Here is a 21,332-nt window from a genome sequence, read left to right as displayed (position 1 = left end):
ACGTAGCAAGCTTCAGATTAGATCCTAGGTGGTTGGGTTTTTTTCCTCCCCCTCTCTCCAACACCTGCCACTCACTTATTGTCTCCTTCTATTCTGTGGACCTCCACTGCCATAGACCCTTGCAGTCCTTTAAACATAAGTCGATAGGCCTTGGAGAGCAGGGCCTAATTTTGTACCCAAAAGAAATACTTTTATTGGAGAAGTAGAAATTAACTGGACCTATCCATACCCCTTTAAAATGTGCCATTATATTAATGAGAAGGTATTTTCTGCCCATCTTTGGTGAAAATTAATTAGACCTTTGCAGAGAACCTGTGTTCAGCTTATGTGCACAATATGGTTATCTTTTATAGATGCCTGAAGTACTGCTGAGCTGGTGGCAATTCTGAAACTTGACCATTGACTAACAGTTTCTCTTAGCATCTGTGTTTCAGTGAAAAAGGGGCTGGCTGCATGGCCATGTATTCAAAGGTGATTTGTTTTGGGGGGTGGGAGTTACAGTCTCTCACGGCCTGTGCTTGGGATCTACCGCCATTTGTCTGCTACAAAATAAATAATCTTTGTAAATTAATTGTTCCTGGTTTGTTTGTTTCTTTCACACCTGTTGATATAGTAAAACGTGACTTGCTGCAAATATTTTTCTTTCTAGGGTAGCTCTCCCATTTTACATGGCCGCACTGGAGGATTTGCCCTTTGCAACATGCAGAGAAACATGACGTCTGTCACTGCAAGCCAACATCATGCATATATTTTTCTGTAGTGACTTCTCTCTCTTTGAAATTTTTTTTGTATGGGTCACATTGACATGCATTGTCTATATAAAGTTGGCCATGGTTATTTTAATGCATCTTTCATGAGGCTGGATCACTTCTGATTCTGTGCAATAACAGGGTAAAACTAAATAGATGGGTTTGAATATATTTATTGTGAGTGACTCAGATGAGGACATCCAAGTCTCAATCTCTTGAGTGTAGAATTGTACCTGTTTCAACTTTCTGTATGACTGTAAAGAAACCGACCACTTCTGTTATTAGGCCAATTATGACCTTTATTCCTTATATGTCAAGTGCACAGCTAAGGTTTTGTGGAGGCAGAAGATCCGTGCAGTGGACTGGGTCACTGTTCTTTCTGTATGCTAGTGATGCCCAGTTCTGCCTCTCCCTCTTCTCTGACTGAGCTGTACCGTACTGAGTACCGTGCCCAGTGTTTGGAGCTGGGGTTAGATAACCTATGCTCAGGCAGGATAAGGCAATGTTGGCAGGCCAGGGAACTGAAGGAAAAGGCAAAGCTTATACCTGACCCCTGGAGTGAGTGGCCCATTGTTTCTCATTCAGGTGGACAAGCAGGGAGTTAATGGATACTCGACTGCCTTTGACTCTAGCCAAGGCCACTTCTTTCCATCTGTATTTGACAGGTATGGTGAGTTGCTCTCTTGGCTGTGGACCCTGCTAGGATCATCCATGCTTTTGTCACGTTGAGATTACTGACACTGTGCGATCTAACGGGTAGGGCACTGGCCTGGAAACCTAAAGACCTGGGTCCTTGTGTCACCACTGATGTGCCATGTGACCTTGGGCAAGTCACTTCATCTGTTTTCCCTGTCTTCTCTGTTTATATGGTAAGATCTCGAGAGCAGGGAGATGTTTTGCATAGTGGGGCTGCAATCTTGATTAGGGCCTCTTGGTAGTAATGCTATAATAATAATAATATGATCTACAGAGGGCTTAGGGAGAGGCGGTGTGTACTATTCCCAGATCTGCCATTGACATGTTGGGAGATCTTGGGCAAGTTGCTTCCCCTCCCTGTACATTAGTTCCCCCTGCTGTGAAATTGGTAGAATGTTACTGATTTCCTATGTAAAGTTCTTGGAGATCTACTGTGAAAAGCACTGTATCAGAGCTAGGTTTTATTCTATGGAGTCTTGATATAGACTCATAGACTTTAAGGTCAGAAGGGACCATTATGATCATCTAGTCTGACCTCCTGCACAATGCAGGCCACAGAATCTCACCCACCCACTCCTGTAACAAACCCCTAACCTATGTCTGAGTTACTTAAGTCCTCAAATCGTGGTTTGAAGACCTCAAGCTGCAGAGAATCCTCCAGCAAGTGACCCGTGCCCCATGCTGCAGAGGAAGGCGAAAAACCTCCAGGGCCTCTGCCAATCTGCCCTGGAGGAAAATTCCTTCCCGACCCCAGATATGGCGATCAGCTAAACCCTGAGCATGTGGGCAAGACTCACCCGCCAGCACCCAGGAAAGAATTCTCTGTAGTAACTCGTATCCCACCCCATCTAACATTCCATCACAGACCACTGGGCATACTTACCTGCTGATATGTGCCTTTCACTACTGATGTATATTCGCTTTCTTTGCAAACCATAAGGGGTTTTTAGGAAAAGCTGCAGTGGACTCTTGCATCAAGCACTCTCGAGGCAAATCCTTTCTAAACTGATTTATATTATGTCAACTTGTAGATGTGTGATTATGCTGATCATCTGAACTGCATTAACAAGGAAGAAATCAATTTCTTCCTCTATTTTCTTCTTATGGTCTCTGAATTAAGCCTGTGGTTTAAAAAAAAAAATCTAAAGAAAATAAAAGAATGAAATGTTCTTTTCCCACTTTGCTCCAAGCAGTCACTATTATTCAGTACAGAGTGTGAAGAATGCTCTTCTGATAGCATCTCTGCAATTCATGCTTTATCCTGTGTAGGTGTTCCCCCTGATAAAAGAATTTCTAAGAAACAGCAAACTGTTGTAATGTGAAAAATCGAAAGGGTCCAGTTTTCTGCTGTTAGACTGAGCACAAAAAAAAAGCACAAACCAAGGAAAGACAAAAATATTATGTTTACTGGTTAACAGATATACAAATTATGCCATTGCCCATTTGCAATTGAAACCTGCCAAGCTTCTCGATTGGAGTGAGACTCACTGTTGGGATCAATTTCTTTTTTAAAGCACCTCCACTTTTTTTTTATTGTAGGGCTCTGCAAAGTGTTTTAATGAGACACTAAAAATCTCACTCATTTTCTCACCTTCCCCGGCCCCCAGAAATCTTGCTGTAGCAATTTAAATGATCATAGTCTGAGCTGACCTGAAAAATGTTTCATGTGATTTTACTAGTATGGCATCTGCATACTTCATGAGGGAATAAGACTAAAAGCTCCAAGCTTTGCTGGAAGGAAATGTGGCTAATAAGCTGAATAGATGTTTGTACTGTGGTAAAGCTTAATTACAAAATTCAATACTTCTATCACACTAGTTCCCAGAGGCCCCAATCGGGATTACAAACCAAAGTAACTTTCCCATGGATTTTTTGAATGAGCTTGGGTGACCCAGAAGTTGAACCTGATGTCTCCAAGGTCACACAAGGACTCAGGACAACACTTAGGGTATGTCTATACTACCTGCCAGATTGGCGGGCAGCGATCCATCCAGTGGGGGTCGATTGATCACGTCTAGTCTAGACACGATAAATCGACTGCCAAGTGCTCTCCCGTCGACTCCTCCTATACTCCACCAGCATGAGAGGCGCAGGCGGAGTCAACGGGGGAGCATCAGCAGTCAACGCACCGCAGTGAAGATACCACGGTGAGTCGATCTAAGTACGTCAACTTCAGCTACGTGAATAACGTAGCTGAAGTTGACATACTTAGATCGATTTCCCCCCCCCCCACCATAATGTAGACCAGTCTTAGTCTCTGTGACTCCATTCCCCACCTGTAAAATGGTTCTCCCAACCATTGTCTATTTAAATTTTGGGTAAAGACTCGCCCTCAGGTTACCCTAGCCCCAAGTGCCATACCTACAGAGTGAAAATGTGAAAAATCAGGATGGGGTGGGGGGGTAATAAGAGAGACTGAAAAATCGGGACAGTCCCTATAAAAATTGGGACATCTGGTCACCCTACTAGGGCCTCTGGTCTCAGTTCAGACTTCTCAATGCCATTGCAATACAAATAAGAACTTTGGGGCTATGCCTAATTCAATCAGGAAGGGAACCTTTGCCAGCCAATCCGTCTTTCTGTTGTGATAGTTTATGAAATGGCTATCATTAATTGTTGTTCAAAAAATAACTACTATGGAACAGTGTTGTTAAGTTACAAAGGTGGTTAATCTTCATGTCAAAAAATGTACATGTTTTGAGAAAAGACCGTCCAAGCATTTGGAAGGAAGATAAGACGAGACTGGGTGTAAGAAGTCCAGGGTATAAGAACTAGTAAAACTGACACTTATGCTGTTAAATGAACAGACTCCTAAACCAGTAAGAAAGCTGGTGAAAGAAACATGAAAGCATGTAAAATATTATCGTATCTTAGAGTTTTGGGACACTTATCAGAGGCCTGATGCTGCCATCAGATGGAGTTTCCCTGCATCAGGAATGCAGGATATGGCCCTATAAAGCAGACAAAGAAATGCAGAATTTCTTGTCAAAATGGCAAGGTAAATTCAAAACACTGAAGCAAAAGCTCAGAGATGTAGTCACATCAGTGAAAACTGGGTGTGAAATGTTACTACATCAAGTGTAGTGTTACACCTATTTTGTACAAGTATGTATAACTGCCTTGTTACAAAGGAGCAGGGTGGCTGTACGATCTCTGGTGTCTTTAAGGACACAAGAATGTGTCCATCTTTCTGGTGATGGTGTAGTAGACGACTCTGGATGGCTAGTTCCAAACACCTAACGTCAGGAGTACAACAGTGAGGCTTAGCTGGAAAGGAAGGATAGTCCAGCTAGTGTGCGATTTGGGAAACTAGAGTTTAATTCCCCGCTCCACCACAGACTTAGGGTATGTTTACACTGCGATAAACCCGTGATTCTGAGCCCGAGTCTGGGTCACTGACTCGGGCTCCTGTGGCTCTGTGTGCAGGGCTAAGAATAGCAGTGTAGATGTTCGAGCTCAGGTTGGCACCTCCTCCCTTGCACGGTCTCAGTGCCTGGGCTCCAGCCTGAGCCTGAATGTCAGCACTGCAATTTTATATTCCCATGATCCTGAGTCAGCTGACTCAGAACATTCGCGGCCATGCCACAGTTTTTTTTTTTTTATCACAGCATAGACAGCCTTAGTGTCTGCCTCAGTATCCCATCTGTAACCATACTGGTACTTATTAAGGGGATAATAGCACTTCCCTACCTCACAAAGGTGTTACAAGGCTAAATACACTAAAAATTGTGAGCTGCTCAGATATTGCAGTAATGGGTTATATATACTAGAATCATAGAATCATAGAATTCAAGATCAGAAGGGACCATTATGATCATCTAGTCTGACCTCCTGCAAGATGCAGGCCACATAAGCCGATCCACCCACTCCTTAGCAAGTGAACCCTGCCCCATGCTTCGGAGGAAGGCGAAAAACCTCCAGGGCCATAGCCAATCTTCCCTGGAGGAAAATTCCTTCCCGACCCCAAATATGGCGGTCAGCTGAACCCCGAGCATGCGGGCAAGACTCTCCAGCCAAACCCTCTGGAAAAGGTTACATCATACCAGGCACATAATTGACCTATTGACTAAGCCCGTTATCCTATCATACCATCCCCTCCATAAACTTATCTAGTTTAATCTTAAAGTCGTGGAGGTCCTTCGCCCCCACTGTTTCCCTCGGTAGACTGTTCCAGTATTGCACTCCCCTGATGGTTAGAAACCTTCGTCTAATTTCAAGCCTGAATTTCCTGACTGACAGTTTATATCCGTTCGTCCTCGTGTCCACATTAGCACTGAGCTGAAATAATTCTTCTCCTTCCCTGGTATTTATCCCTCTGATATATTTAAAGAGTGTAATCATATCTCCTCTCATCCTTCTTTTGGTTAAGGAAAACAAACCGAGCTCCTCAAGTCTCCTTTCATACGAAAGGCCTTCCATTCCTCGGATCATTCTAGTGGCCCTTCTTTGTACCTGTTCTAGTTTGAATTCATCCTTCTTAAACATGGGAGACCAAAACTGCACACAATACTCCAAATGAGGTCTCACCAGCGCCTTATATAACGGGACTAGAACCTCCTTATCCTTACTAGAAATACCTCGCCTAATGCAACCCAAGACCGCATTAGCTTTTTTAACGGCCACATCACATTGCCTACTCATAGTCATCTTGCGATCAACCAGGACTCCTAGGTCCTTCTCCTCCTCCGTTACTTCCAACTGGTGCGTCCCCAGCTTATAACTAAAGTTCTTGTTAGACATCCCTAAATGCATAACCTTACACTTCTCACTATTGAATTTCATCCTGTTACTAATACTCCAGTTTACAAGGTCATCCAAATCTCCCTGGAGAATATCCCGATCCTCTTCCGAATTGACAATACCCCCCAACTTGGTGTCATCCGCAAACTTTATCAGCCCACTCCTACTCTTGGTTCCCAGGTCAGCAATAAATAGATTGAATAAAATCGGACCCAAAACCGAGCCTTGAGGAACTCCACTGGTAACCCCCCTCCAACCGGACAGTTCCCCCTTCAATACTACCCTCTGCAGTCTCCCCTTTAACCAGCTCCTTATCCACCTCTGGATTTTCACTTCGATCTCCATCTTTTCCAATTTAACCAGTAATTCTTCATGCGGTACCGTATCAAACGCCTTACTGAAATCCAGATATATGAGATCCACCGCATTTCCCTTGTCTAAAAAATCTGTTACTCTCTCAAAGAAGGAGATCAAGTTGGTTTGGCACGATCTACCTTTCGTAAATCCATGCTGTAATCTATCCCAGTTGCCATCGGCCTCATGCTCCGGAACCATTCTCTCTTTTAAGATTTTTTCCATGACTTTGCATACTACAGATGTTAGACTAACAGGCCTATAATTCCCCGGGTCACTTTTTTTCCCCTTCTTGAATATAGGAACTACATTAGCTAATCTCCAGTCAGTCGGTACAATCCCCGAATTTAGGGATTTATTAAAGATTATCGCTAACGGGCTAGCAATATCCCTCGCCAATTCCCTTAATATTCTAGGATGAAGATTATCCGGGCCCCCCGATTTACTTCCGTTAAGCTGTTCCAGTTTGGCTTCTACCTCAGCTACCGTAATGTCTACCCCCATATCTTCATTCCCATCGGTCCCTCTATCACTATTCCTTAGCCCTTCATTAGCCTCATTAAAGACAGAGGCAAAATATTCGTTCAGATATTGTGCCATTCCAAGATTATCCCTAATCTCCACTCCATTTAAAGTTTTAAGAGGTCCCACTTCTTCTTTCTTGGTTTTCTTCCTATTTATATGGCTAAAAAACCGTTTGCTATTGGTTTTAATCCCCTTCGCTAGATCCATCTCCACTCGTCGCTTTGCCTTTCTCACAGCTTCCCTGCACCCTCTGACCTCAATAAGGTAGGTTTCCTTGCTGATCCCTCCCATTTTCCACTCCTGGTACGCTTTCTGCTTTTTCTTAATGACCCCTCTAAGACGCTTGCTCATCCAGCTCGGTCTAAAACTGCTACCTACGAGCCGTTTCCCCCTTCTCGGGATACATGCCTCTGACAACTCCTGCAACTTCAACTTGAAGTAACCCCAGGCGTCATCTGCCCTTAGATCCCTAAATATGTCAGCCCAGTCCACTTCCCTAACTAGTCGCCTTAATTTAGTAAAATTAGCCCTTTTGAAATCATACACCCTAGTCTCAGATGCACTATTGATTATCCTCCCATTTATTTGGAAACGAATTAGCTCATGATCACTCGAGCCAAGGTTGTCCCCTACAACAATGTCCTCAACAAGGTCCTCGTTACTCACCAAAATCAAATCTAAAATGGCATCCCCTCGTCGGTTCAGCAACCACTTGATGAAGGAATTCATTAGCTATCACGTCTAGGAAAAGCTGAGCCCTATTATTATTACTAGCATTTGTTTCCCAATCTATATCCGGGAAGTTAAAGTCCCCCATGATCAAGCAGTTCCTATTAGTGTTTACCTCCTTAAAAACATTAAAGAGCTCCTATCAATATCTAATCTAGATCCCGGCGGTCTATAGCACACCCCAATCACTATCCTGGATGAGGCTCTGGTAGTTTTCTTCCCCAATGTGACCATTGCCCAAACAGACTCCGTATTGTCCATTGCAGCGCTAGTTATCTCATTACATTTTACCTCATTATTGATATACAGTGCTACTCCCCCACCTTTACCTTTGCATCGGTCTTTCCTAAACAGCACATACCCTTCCATACCTGTACTCCAGTCATGGCTACCGTTCCACCATGTTTCTGTTATTCCTACGATATCCGGTTTCAATTCCCGGACCAGGAGCTCCAGTTCCTCCATTTTGTTACCTAAGCTTCTCGCATTGGTGAACAAACATCCTAATTTTCCCGTTGGGCTCCTCTCACTCTTTTACCCAACTCGGTAGGGGCACAGTACTTCCAGTATGACTTGTAGATCTAGAATCTGTCCCCCCACTCTTCCTTACACTTAACTGCCCCCCTCTGGCTATATCTGTTATCTTGTTGTCCTCACTCCCAATGTGAAAATTTGGCGTGGAGAGCACCAGGACCTCTCCCGACCGTCTCCCCCCAGTGTCTAGTTTAAAGCTCTTTTAATCAGATGAGCCAGCCTCCCTCCTAGAAGTCTACTTCCTTCCCTACTTAGGTGGAGCCCATCCCTTGAGAACAGTTGTCTGTCCCCAAAAGCCTCCCAGTGCCCATACATCCCAAAGCCCTCCTTGTAACACCACTCCCTCAGCCAACTATTAACCATCACGATCCTCTCACCCCTTTGGCGCCCTTCCCTAGGGACAGGTAGAATCCCACTGAAGATCACCTGAGCCTCAATTTCCTTGAGCGTCTTACCCAACCTGGCATAGTCTCCCTTGATCCTCTCTAGCGAGAATCTAGCCGTGTCATTCGTTCCCACATGAAGGATGATCAAAGGGTTCTTACCCGCTCCTCTTAGGATCCTTTTCAACCTCAGGTCCACATCCCGTATTTTAGCACCCGGTAGACAGCACACCCTTCTGTTCTCCGGATCGGCCCTGGTCACAGGCCTGTCCAACCTTCGCAGTATGGAATCCCCAATCACGTAGACCTGCCTTCGCCTGGGGACAGCACGGTCCTCTAACCTATCCCCCGTTCCCCCTGGTCGCAAGCTCCTTCCATTCCTATCATCCCTTGTGGTTCCCCTTAAGCCATCCTGTATCTTCCCTGGGCCCAAACTTGGTGCTACTTCCATCGACTCCTCCCCTTTATCTATGGGACTGGCCGCTCGCCTCTTTTTCTTTGGCCTCTCACCGTCAGTTACCACTTGCTGTACCCCTTCCTCATTCTCCAAACCTTCAAACCTGTTCCTTAGCTCAATTTCCCCCTCACTGGCTCTCCTTTTCCTTGGCCTGCTTCTCACGGTCACATGCTTCCACCGCCCATCTTCCTCCTCTGGTGGTCCCCCTTCCTTGGCCTCAGCCCCTGCTCCCCCCTGTGCCCCTGGGCGTTCCCCCTCAGTTACTGCTTGCCATTGCTCCATCAGCCTCTCAAACCCCCGTCTATTCTCTATCAGGGTTTCTACCTGCAGCTCTAGGCCCTGGATCTTTTCCTCCAACAGCTCTATTAGGCGACACTTCATGCATATATAGTACTGGTCAGGGTCCCCTGCTAGGACCAGGTACATACCGCAGCTGCTGCATGCTCTCATCCTCGGTGTGTCCTCTGCTGCTTGGCTCATGGCTGCTGGCTGCTGCTGTCTTGGCTCCGCTTGGTGTTCTTCCCTGGGGGGCGCGGGAAGTGTCTGCCTCAGTATCCCATCTGTAACCATACTGGTACTTATTAAGGGGATAATAGCACTTCCCTACCTCACAAAGGTGTTACAAGGCTAAATACACTAAAAATTGTGAGCTGCTCAGATATTGCAGTAATGGGTTATATATACTAATGGTAGATAGGAGACTAGTTCAAAACGCATAGCTTGATTAAGGCTATTAATTTCAGATTAGAAAGCTGCCTCTTGAACACAGATGTAAAGCCTTGATATATCTGCCAGTCTGATCTTTTTTCCCCACATGTACAAAACTGGTTACCATATTAGAAGCTTTTCAAGATGCAGTGTAGTGCTGGCTGACCAGGTCATGATAGAGTATATTGAGGTCAATTCACTTGTGTAGATCAAAGTAATGGCTAGATGTATTACTGTGTGTATTCAGATGTTTAAATGTCATGAAAACTAATGGAAGGTTACTTGTGGTGGTTCACTTCTGTTCCTATCATATTGTAATAGCAAACATTTACATGGGTAATTTAGTTACAAGGGTATTTGCCATCAAAGAAATCCTGTGAAAAATGCTAATGAAGGACTTTAACAGAAAATGCTAATTTCAAAGCAAATGGCCATGATGTACATGGTCAGAGGTCAAAAGTCTACGTGCATTCTTCACGCTCTGTCATCAAAGGAAAAGCCCAGGTCTGTAGAGACACGGTCAGCTTGCTTTCTGTGGGAAGATACTGTAAATAGTGACTCAAAGAAAGATTCTGTATCTCTGGACTGTTTGGATTCTGAGAGGGTGGAAAAACTGAACGAGAAGACAGAGGTCCCCAGAATTATTCATGTAATCAGGGGCGGCTCCAGGCCCCAGCACGCCAAGCGCGTACTTGGGGCGGCATGCCGTGGGGGGTGCTCTGCGGAAGGTCCACCGGAGCCGCGGGACCGGCGACCGGCAGAGCGCCCCCCGTGGCGTGCCGCCGTGCTTGGGGCGGCAAAATGGCTAGAGCTGCCCCTGCATGTAATTCCTGAAAGACTTTTGGGAAATTGGCAGTGATTACATCACTGCCACCATTTGGAGTTACAAACTCTGATTTACCTGTTATATTTTACCTGCTTTTGTTTCTCAACTAATTTTTTTTCTTAGCTAATAAATCTTTAGTTTACTGTAGATCTGGCTGCCAGAATTGTCTTTAGTATAAGATCTGGAATACCAGCTGATCTGGGGTAAGTGACTGGTCTCTTGGGACTGGGAGAAACCTGATGTGGTGCGATTTTTAGGTTGAAGTAACCTTTTATCACAAAGCTCAGTTTGCCTGTGTGGCAAGATAGACTGGAGAGTCTAAGGGGACTGTGACTTCATGGTAAGACTGGTGTAGTGATCCAGGAGTTCACATTTGTTACTGGCTTGGTGAAATCTAATTATAGATGAGATACCATGAGTTTAAGGTGTCTGCCCTTATTTTCTGACCGTCTGAGGTAGGCACTTGCAGTTGTCAGCCATGCCAGACAGCATGACATACAGGTACCTTGAAAGTGAGCGTGTTTGTGTGTGTTTGTGCTTTCAGAAAATAGAAATGGTAGGAATTATTTAGGAAAGTGGGTATTCACCCACGAAAGCTCATGCTGCAAAACGTCTGTTAGTCTATAAGGTGCCACAGGATTCTTTGCTGCTTTTACAGAACCAGACTAACACGGCTACCTCTCTGATTCTTACTCCTGAGTATGATGTTGCTAAAAGCAACAATTTCTATTGATAGATCTACACCTTCATTTGATTGGTGAATCACCCCCCTACCCCCCAAAAAAGTGGTTTTCAGACAAACATGCAAATTTGAATGCCTATCCAAATGATCCAAACCTCAGGAGTCTGCAAAACTCCTCTGTCCATTGAGCACAATCTTCCAGCCCTGATGTTTCTGGACAAACAAAAGGAGAACCTCTGTGTAGCAACTCAGCAATTCTGGTCCTGGAGCCCAATCCTGAAGCCCTAACTCACACGAGTATCCTCACTGAAGTCAAAAGAACTATCCAGGTGAATAAGGGCTTCAGCATCAGGTCTTCCTGACAGGCAAACTTACAAAACACGACGACACTAGAAATCATAACACAGAGACCAACCCCCTCCCAGGCCCACAACAATACTTCTCAAGCTGTACTGTGCTGCAGTAAGAAAACATACAGCCCTCTCCCCCCAGACTTTGGGGTCTCTGATCCCTAGTGTCTCCATGATGTAGGGCTGACCTTTCTAATATGATTTTTTCCCTTATGTCTCCATTTGGGAACATCGGGATCGGGGCCTGGCCCTTTATAGTAGCTGTAGTGCTGCTCTGCCAAATTTAAAGTGACTTTTGCAGTAGCTGTGATTTGTTGCATTGTCCTGTCTAATTCTTAACTCCTGTAATTTCTGAGCTTACTTTATCTCCAGACAATGAATAGAACTGGTCAACTTGTGTTTTCATCAAAAAGTAGGAACAAAATAGTTCTTATTTGAGATTTTTCACTTTTTTTTGTTTTAATTAAAAATTTTTTATGAATTATTATTCTATTTTGATTTTTTTGGACTTTCTTGTCCATTTTGTTCACCTTTCCCCATCATTTTCCTGGGAATGGAAGGAAATTGGTGGGTGGGGGCTACCTGGAGTGGGGAATTCTACAAATATTTGAAAATGAAAACTTGAAGCAGGTTTTTTTTTTTTTCAATTTCACTTTAAAAAAAAATTGTGAAAATTTTTTTTGTTGAAAGTTACGGTTAACAAAGGTGAGTGATAATATGCTGAAAGGAAAGGGATCTGGTGGCATGCTAGAAAAAAGCGAGAGAAAATCCTTTAAAGGGGGAAACACCTAGCAAGCACTCATTTCAGCAGACACGCTTTCAGCAGCTATCTAAAACCGCTCAGCTTGATAGTGTGCCTTTAACTCTAAAAACCAGAGTCCCCTTTGACAACAAGGATTTCTATGTTAAAAATTGATAGCTAGTTACGGCCTACGGATAGTTGTTAAAAACTAATTGAAAACTACTTGGAACAATTTCACAAAGACTGTTACTTTCAAAAGTCCTTGTCCACTAGAGGAAAGAAGTTGAGATAGAATCTCTTAATTTTTTAAAATCTTAGGTTCAAGAATGGCAGCTCCAATACGAGTGAACTCAGTTTTTCATGTGGTTTTCTAATATATTTTATTGAGAAGTGAATGACTCATGTTGCTTGTCAGCTCATGACATCCTGGAGTTTGGCATCGTATACTCCATTGCAAGGACAATACAAGGTTAAACTTGATGTCAGTTTGACTGGCATCTTATGTAAATGACAAGTCACCACATTTCCAGTGCACAACTCATTTAAAATTATAATTGAATGTGGAAAAATATATCAAACTAATTAATATTTTATACTGACAGTATTTTGAGGAGAGGATAATGCAGGATGTGGAAAAGACTCCTTTCTCACCCCCCCCCCCTTTAGGAGATGCATAGTAACGTATCTGGGCTTTCTTCTGTATGCAGGTAACTTAATTTAATTTAGAAATGTCCAAGTTACATGAAACATACCACAGAGGCTTACATTGCAAGTTTAAGCTAGAGAACTATGGATAACTCTTGTCCTATTTACAATTATTTTAAGAAATCAGGGGCTTGTGGCATCATTAAGAAAAACGCATTAATTACCAGTGTCTAATTTGCTGCAGAAAAATTTCATTATTGCCTAGATTGATTCAGTCTCACTCTGAAACTATTCTGCTTTTCCTATAGCACTAAACATCTGATGAAAAATATAAAAGTAAAACAAGTGCATTGTAATATTTATATTTGGGTTTTTATACCAAGTCTCTCAAGTCATCCATGTGTTGCAGTTGGATTCTTTGTTTTCATGGTGTTGCTACAGTGCCAGTCAAATGAATTCCCAGCATGTCAAACCATTCACACTGTAAACTTATTGGGACAGAGACTGTCTCTTAATGTGTATGTACAGCTCCTAGCACAATGGAACCATGTGGTCAGATGAGGGTGTTTAGGTGTTATCATAATACCAAAAAATAATGGATGAGTTTCCCCTAATGTTATCACGTGTATTGATTGAGACTCCATATTCACGTTTAGGATGTGATACTTGGCAACTGAGAACAGAACATCCACCCAGTTAAGCAGGGAAGTAAACCTCCTACCGCTCTAACAATAGAAATCTGAACTGAGGACCATGCAGGGGACTGAAGGTGCATAAGAATTGTCATATTAGATCAGACAAATGGTCTATCTAGCTCCGTATCCTTTCTTCCTACAGTGGCCAGTGCCTGAAACTTCAAAGGGAATGAACAGAATGGAGCAAACCTCAAGTGATCCATCCCCTATCATACAGATACAGTATCTGGCAGTCAGAGGACTAGGGATGCCCAGACTCAGAGCATGGGGTTGCATCCCTGATCATCTTGGCTAATAGCCATTGATGGACCAATTCCCCATGAACTTGTCTAATTCTTTTTTAATCTACTTATACTTTATCCTTCACAACATTCCCTGGTAATGAATTCCATAGGCTGATTGCACATTGTGTGAATAAGTACTTCCTGATTTTGTTTTTAAACCTGCTGCCTATTAAGTTCATTGGGAGACTCCTGTGTGACTGTGTCTGGTGTGGGTCACAGCTGAGACTGCCAAATTCAGGACAGACCGATTAAAAATAGGGCAGACACACCCCAAACTGCTAGTTATTCTCACATTAGAATTCACCAAGCCAGTAACAGAAGTGAGCTGCTGTATCACAACACTGGTTAACAAGAAGCCAAAATAGAGACCCCACAGGCAACCCAGCCCCTATCATCACCCAAACCCCTCTGGTCTTTATGATGAGAAGTTACAGAGTCATCATATATAAGGTTGTTCTAATCAGAAAGGATTAGCCACTCCTTCAGGATATATATATCCTTCTTATAAGGTGAAATAAAATGTCTACAGAGAGTGAGGCTCCCCTCCACTATTTTTACACTGGTGTAATGGGTCAGACTCGCCGTGTAAATCAACATAGCTCTGAGATCAATGCTACATGAACATCTACCAGCTGAAAATCTGACCCGTTAACTTGAGAGGAATTAGTCCTGCTGTGACTTTGAAGTTATGCAGGCCTAGAGCAACGTAAACTGTTGTTACTTCATCATTAAAGGTGTAGGCAATCTGCTGTACGGCAAATTGAGACAGTTATTCTAGTCCAGGACACTCGGTAGTGAGTCAGATGGTATAAACATTCTGCTTCCCTTATCCAAAAGTCTACTAGCCAAAAGCTGTATTAGAATTTAAAATGAGCCCTGCAAACTTCTCGGCTGTGATGGTGTCCATACTTATCACGCAATAAAGAATCCTGTGGCACCTTATAGACTAACAGACGTTCTGCAGCATGAGCTTTCGTGGGTGAATACCCACTTCTTCAGATGCATACTTATCACTGCATTTGTCTTCACATTCATTTTAATAAAGAAATATGGTGTGTTCTACCCAGACTCTTGCTATGGTAAGCTTTGGCAATGTTTCCCCATCACTGACCCATCTTTTGGGTACAAAACACACCTTGACTCTCATTGTTAGACCTGCCGTTTTGGTTAAAGGGGAGTAGTGGGGGCAAAAGACATATCTGGCTTCAAGACTAAGCTTGATAAGTTTATGGAGGGGATGGTATGATGGGATAGCCTAATTTTGGCAATAAATTGATCTTTGATTATTAGCAGGTAAATAGGCCCAATGGTCTGTGATGGGATGTTAAATAGGTTGGGATCTGAGTTACTACAGAGAATTCTTTCCTGGGTGCTGGCTGGTGAGTCTTGCCCCACATGCTCAGGGTTTAACTGATCGCCATATTTGGGGTGGGGAAGGAATTTTCCTCCAGAGCAGATTGGCAGAGGCTCTGGAGGTTTTTCGCCTTCCTCTGCAGCATGGGGCACGGGTCACTTGCTGGAGGATTCTCTGCACCTTGAGGTCTTTAAACTATGATTTGAGTGCTTCAATAACTCAGACATAAGTTAGGGGTTTGTTCCAGGAGTGGGTGGGTGAGATTCTGTGGCCTGCATTGTGCAGGAGGTCAGACTAGGTGACCATAATGGTCCCTTCTGACCTTAAGTCTATGAGTCTGAGTCAACAGCTGTGTGAATCAATACCCTGTCTTCCCTTCCCACTGGAAAACTGTTAACCTTATGATCTGTTAGCATTGCCCTCAGGCTCACTAACAGCATCTTACTCTCACACACTTTTTTTTGGTCTTGCCTTAAAATGGATCATAGGTGCTTTGGGGCAAGTGTTGTCTTCCAATCGGGTCCTGATCCTGACTGGTCCTTTTGGGCGCTACTGTGATAGAAATAAACAATGAGTTTGCATTTGGGGTTAGAAAGAAATGTATTTTGGGTGTGAATGCTTATAAAAGAGAGAATAAATTGTCTAACGGGACAGACAACTTTGCCACCATAGCACTGTCTCAACACAAGAGAACTGATGGAATTAGTGGAGAACTTCCTCAACTGTGCTAATGGCATCGGAGTTGCAATTAGTCATTGTCTAGCAGTCATTGGCTAGAGTTAAACATGCTGGGAAAAGCTACGCACCAATGCATTATACAGGCCATTTATGTCACAGTCAGATGCACATCCAACTAACTTGGCCAGAGAGGCGGCCGTTTGTGCTTTGCAGAAGTTAGAAATGCTAAAGACTCTGTAGATTATCTCCCTGCCAGGGCAGAATTGCTCCCCATAGTACACTTTCTACTGTTCTATCTGGTCTTGTTTTACAGGACTCAAGAGCCAGAGCTTCTGCCTCTTGTGGTTCATTATATTAGTGCTGTCTTTGCTTAAGACTCAGTTGCAGTAATTAATAAGATGCAGACAGTTCAGACACCAGATGGGATTCTGTCTGACTGTGCCTGCTCTGGCATGCCACCATAAATTGGTAAGCATAACATGTTCCACTATGAATAATGGAAATGCCTGTTTAGAAATTATTACATTTAGAGCAACCTTCTTGGAAGAGGAAATAGTTGTATTTTCTTCATCGCTGCTGCATAAGTCCTATGAAAATCAGGCCAATCTACAGCAGCCAAAACCTTGGAGATGTGAGGAAAATCTCTCAGTATTAACAACAAGCTGTGACATACATAATCCATGTCAAAGGGAAACACTGTATGGGATTACAAAAGTATTCTGTGTGAGGCTAAGAGGTGGCACAGTATTTGGAAAGCAGTTATTGGTCAATCCATAGCTAGTAGGCTTTGCCTGCAATGCTCCTCCAGTGCAGTCTTGCTGTGTTTGGGGGTGGATTTGGGGATCCTCTGCATGGGGGAAAAGGGTGACACCCTTGCATGATGTGGAGGACTAGCTCCATCAGGGTTCCTATACATCTCTGCAGAGTAACTATTGGGGTCCAGGCTAGATGAGAATGCAGGCACAGTTAATGAATCTGATGGTCCACCAGCTATTGACCACTTAGGAGCAGGGATGAAGCTCTAGGAGATACTGTGGTGTTAGCACAGGAAGAGTTGTCATCCATTAAAAAGCTTCAAGCTAAACATATCCAAATGAGCTATTTTTAAAAAATAACGGTTTGTAAAAGGACAACAAACAGAATCCATGTCACCTTGCATTATAACAACCACCTTGAGAAGCCAAGCATTTTGAGTCAGAGATGTTGTTAGGAGTCAAAGTGCAAGAAGTCTCAGAGAGAGTGCACAGACCTAAAATGAATGGAGGCCAGTAGACTATTACCTCTTTAACCTCTCTGACCTTTGAATTCTATCCTGAAAAATATCTGAAATGGAGTGAGCATCTTAAACTAAAACACCCGTTCTTTCCTCAAATACCTGCTATAGGTAGGGCTCAAGTTCACTTCTCCCTTCCAGTGAACTGTAAATGAGAGATACCAACAAACCTATTGGGCTTTCAGTAAATGGGGATGTGTTCCTGTCCTTTTCTTTTCCATTGACTGGTATGGTATGTTTTAATCTAATACTACTTCCTCCACAGGCTAAGCCATATGGATATTTAATCATGTGTGACTATGATGGAGAATGTGTGATATATAATGTAGTAAAACCTGCCAACAACAAAAGTTATGATAGACAACTATTATCAGACTGAAAATCTCATTCCAGAACTAAACTTTTTAATACTCTTTTGAGCACATGATGGAATGCAGAACTTCAGAAGCAGGAAAAAGGTGTAGAGTATTTAGCCATACTACTATTACTTATGTTTCAGTATACTGGATCTTTGTATCTCTGCAGATCATGCTGACCTCAGATGGGCAGCCATTTTGTGTTCCGCACAGATTTTTGCACACACAATGTGCTCTGTCATGGTAACCTTCCTTGTTTTCTTCTCTTCAGTCACACTAAAAGCCATTCTTACTGAAAATATCTGCTTACTTTGTTTATAGCAAGTATAATACAAATAAGGTTAATTCACTAGTATTGGAATGCTCAATGAATAACTGAATGAATCCCCAAAAGACCGATCCTTCATTTCAAGACTTGGTCTTGTTATAACATAATAAATAAAAACATATTAAAGTCCTAGGGTTGTTTATAAATTTAATGTAAACCTCCGGGCCAGAGACCTAGAGGGGTACATCTCTTTGCTCTGTCTATTAAAGAGATGAGGGAAAGCCAGGGCTGGTTAGCTTCTTTTACATTAATTATTTACCATAACTCCACCTGCATTTTGTTTTGGGTGGAAATTTGTCTTTTTTTGATGTGTAAATGTGATATTTTATCTTTGCTGTGTTCATGAAAGGGTATAGGAATTATGCAGGATGTGCCCTGGGGGAGTATTCCCCCTGACTTTATGGGTAGCAGATTTTGGTTTTGCTAATATAGCCCAAGCTCAATAAGGAGCAGGGACTTTGTTCAAAGGTCCCATTCTGATCTTGGTGCTTCATCAGGTAGTTTGGCTCCCTGTGTGGAGTGAATCTGAGGCACTAGACCAGGCTGGATGAGTGGCCATGGTAGGGAGCAGAATAGCCTTTTTTATAGCAAGGCCTGACCAGACCAGCAGCAACCTGGCATATGACTTTACAGTGCTCTTATCCTCCAGGCTGGCAGGAGCAAATCTGATATCACAGACTGGACCTCATAGCCAAACATCAAAGCAGGTACTACCTGAGCAGTTCTCTCTCGACTGGAGCAGACTGGCAGAGGAGAGTCAGCCTTCGACTACCACTGAAACTAACTGAATTGTGAATGTGTTTTTAGGTGGGGAGGGTCTGTGGTGGGTTTAAGAGTTCTAGAGCTTGATAGGACAGACACTCCACTATTAGGAACTGTGGGGTTGGCAAAATTCCTGAGGCCTTGAGTTGGGATGCTCGTTTGTATGTGTACAAAGGGGTTTTCATGTGTGGTTTTCTATTTTACTATTTTCCCTTTTACCCAGATCCAAAGATAGTTATGTTCCATGTCCTCAAAGTGTTTGCAAATTCAGGGGAAGAGAGACCGCCCTGCAAGGGTGACCAGGAACATTTTACCTGAATTTCCCAGAGTCAAAAATCATAGTATGCTTGGGATGGGGGTTTGAGCCAGAGTGTGGTGGGTTTTTAGTTTGTTTGTTTTGTTTTTTCTTACTATTTTTTATTTTACCCCAGGGCCCCTGTAGTCTCGCCTCACAGCAGAGTTGCATTAATTTTTTCTTGTTTTTCTGCCTGATACTTATTTGCTGCCTTGACCATTGGGTCGCTTATTCCTACTACTGCTGTCTTCAAAAATAACATATGAAAAGCATCCCTTTTAAGAGGAGGTAGTTATACTTTTTTTCATTATAAAAGTGCTCTTCTAAAGGATCTAGTCTCCTGGGATTTGCCCCCTGCTATCAAGCATGAAGCTTGTGCTCTGTATATAACAGCTTTACAGTTATCCAAGAAACATCAACAAAATCCCAGCGTGAAGTCTGTTCCCTCAGAGGGTTTCCCCTCAGTAGATATGGTTCTGTCATCATAGGAGACTTTGGAAACAGCCTCTCCTTTGACTTGTATTGAATTAAAGCTGAACACTTGTTTTCAGTTTTCAGATTTATTGGTACAATCTGGCACCTTGGACAAACTATTGCTTTACCAAAAAAGGTCACTAATGTTGCTGGTAAAAACACTACAGCCCAAGTCAAAATCTCCAGGGTGGTCCTTAGGCAGTAAGGTGGAGAAGTCAGAAAATGAATTGAATTACAATGTGTGTATTCTTATGGTACTAAGCCTGCAACCGGATCTTCCTTCAGGGAGTCCCATGGAATTTGGAGTGCAGCATCGGTCTGTCTGTATGGATTTCACAAGTGAGATCAGGAGTCCCTGCTGGTATTCAGTACAGTCCCAAGTGTTCAGAATTCATGTGTCAATCCCTAAGAACTTGTGGGATCAAGTAATGAATGTTCTGTTCTTTGCCTGGTGGTTTCTGAGAATTTCAGGATGCCCCTCAGTCACACTTTCCAGGCCTTGCTCTGCAGCAATGAAGGCTAGACAATTCCTCTTTCCAAAGATAAAAATAAAAAAAGCTGAGATTCACGTGCAATGTCTCAATTCCAGGAGTGAGGTTTTAGGGGAGGGAAAGAACACCATAAATATCACAAGACTCTTGATAAAACTGCTAGAGTTACCAAGTTACTACTATAGATTTTCTTAGTGGCTCACTGGATTAAAAAAAGAAACTTCTTCTCTAGTAGATGCTAACCCTTAGATGTTCTTAACATCTAGCTCAGCTCAACTAGAGGCTATGCTGAGCAACAAGTTAATATTTTACTGAAAACCATTGTTTCTTTTGGTTTACTGATGGACAGGATTCAAATGCTCACCTATTAACATTCAAATATATATATTTTGTGGTTGTGTTGTCTCAAAATTTTTAGATAGTACTTAGCAAGCCATGAACCACCATAGTTTCTTTATTGCATCAATTTTTCAGTTAAATGAATCGAATCAAGTTAAAATTATATTTTGTATGACAGACAGAGATAGAAAATATTCATTTTTACAATCCTGGTCTAATTATTGCTTTTTAAATGCTAAAAATTGGAAACCAAAAGTTTCTTGATCCACCAAATAATATTTAATGGCCTAATTTTGCTACCTTTTCTCCACTTGAATAGATGCTGTCTCAGAATGCTCTCCCATTCAAACAGATTGCAGAACTGGGGGCAAAGGGGACAGATCATTATCTTTAGACCTGGAAGGATTAGATTTATCAGTAACTGTTATTAAACATTGATTTCAGGTCATGCACACACACTGAGGGAAAACATTTTCCACCAATAATTGAAATTTTACAGATAGGCAATGTAAGAAAAATGCTGCTTGAGACCTTTATTAGAGTTTGAAGATATTTACTTTTTATTTTGATGTGATGTTGAAAATGTGTTAATGGCTGTAAAACTACTTCAGTCTCTACAGGTACTGTCATTAAATAATTCTGTGCGCCTATAAGTTCCTGCAACTAGGAAACTTTTTAAATTTAAATTTAAAATTTAAAGATTTAACTTTAAAATGTCTTAAAACCCATAATTGTGCTCAACTGGCAACTTAAATCAGTAATCAAAGAAAATGCTTAAATATTGATATTATACATCAAAATATAAAAATTGAATTTGCCAAGCCTAATTTATATTATTTCCTAATAATAATCATCCTTAACACCTCAGATCTGGCTCAGGGGA

The 21,332-nt window shown here is 42.5% G+C and overlaps 1 long non-coding RNA gene across 1 annotated transcript in view; it reads left to right on the top strand.

Moving 5' to 3' along the window:
• The window catches only part of LOC120408726, a 73,864-nt gene that overhangs the window by 10,461 nt on the left and 42,071 nt on the right, over window positions 1–21,332 (top strand). The window lies entirely within an intron of this gene.

The sequence above is a fragment of the Mauremys reevesii genome, linkage group 6 (genome assembly GCF_016161935.1).
Source record: "Mauremys reevesii isolate NIE-2019 linkage group 6, ASM1616193v1, whole genome shotgun sequence".
NCBI lineage: Eukaryota > Metazoa > Chordata > Testudines > Geoemydidae > Mauremys > Mauremys reevesii.
This window is presented reverse-complemented; position numbering and strand designations above follow the sequence as displayed.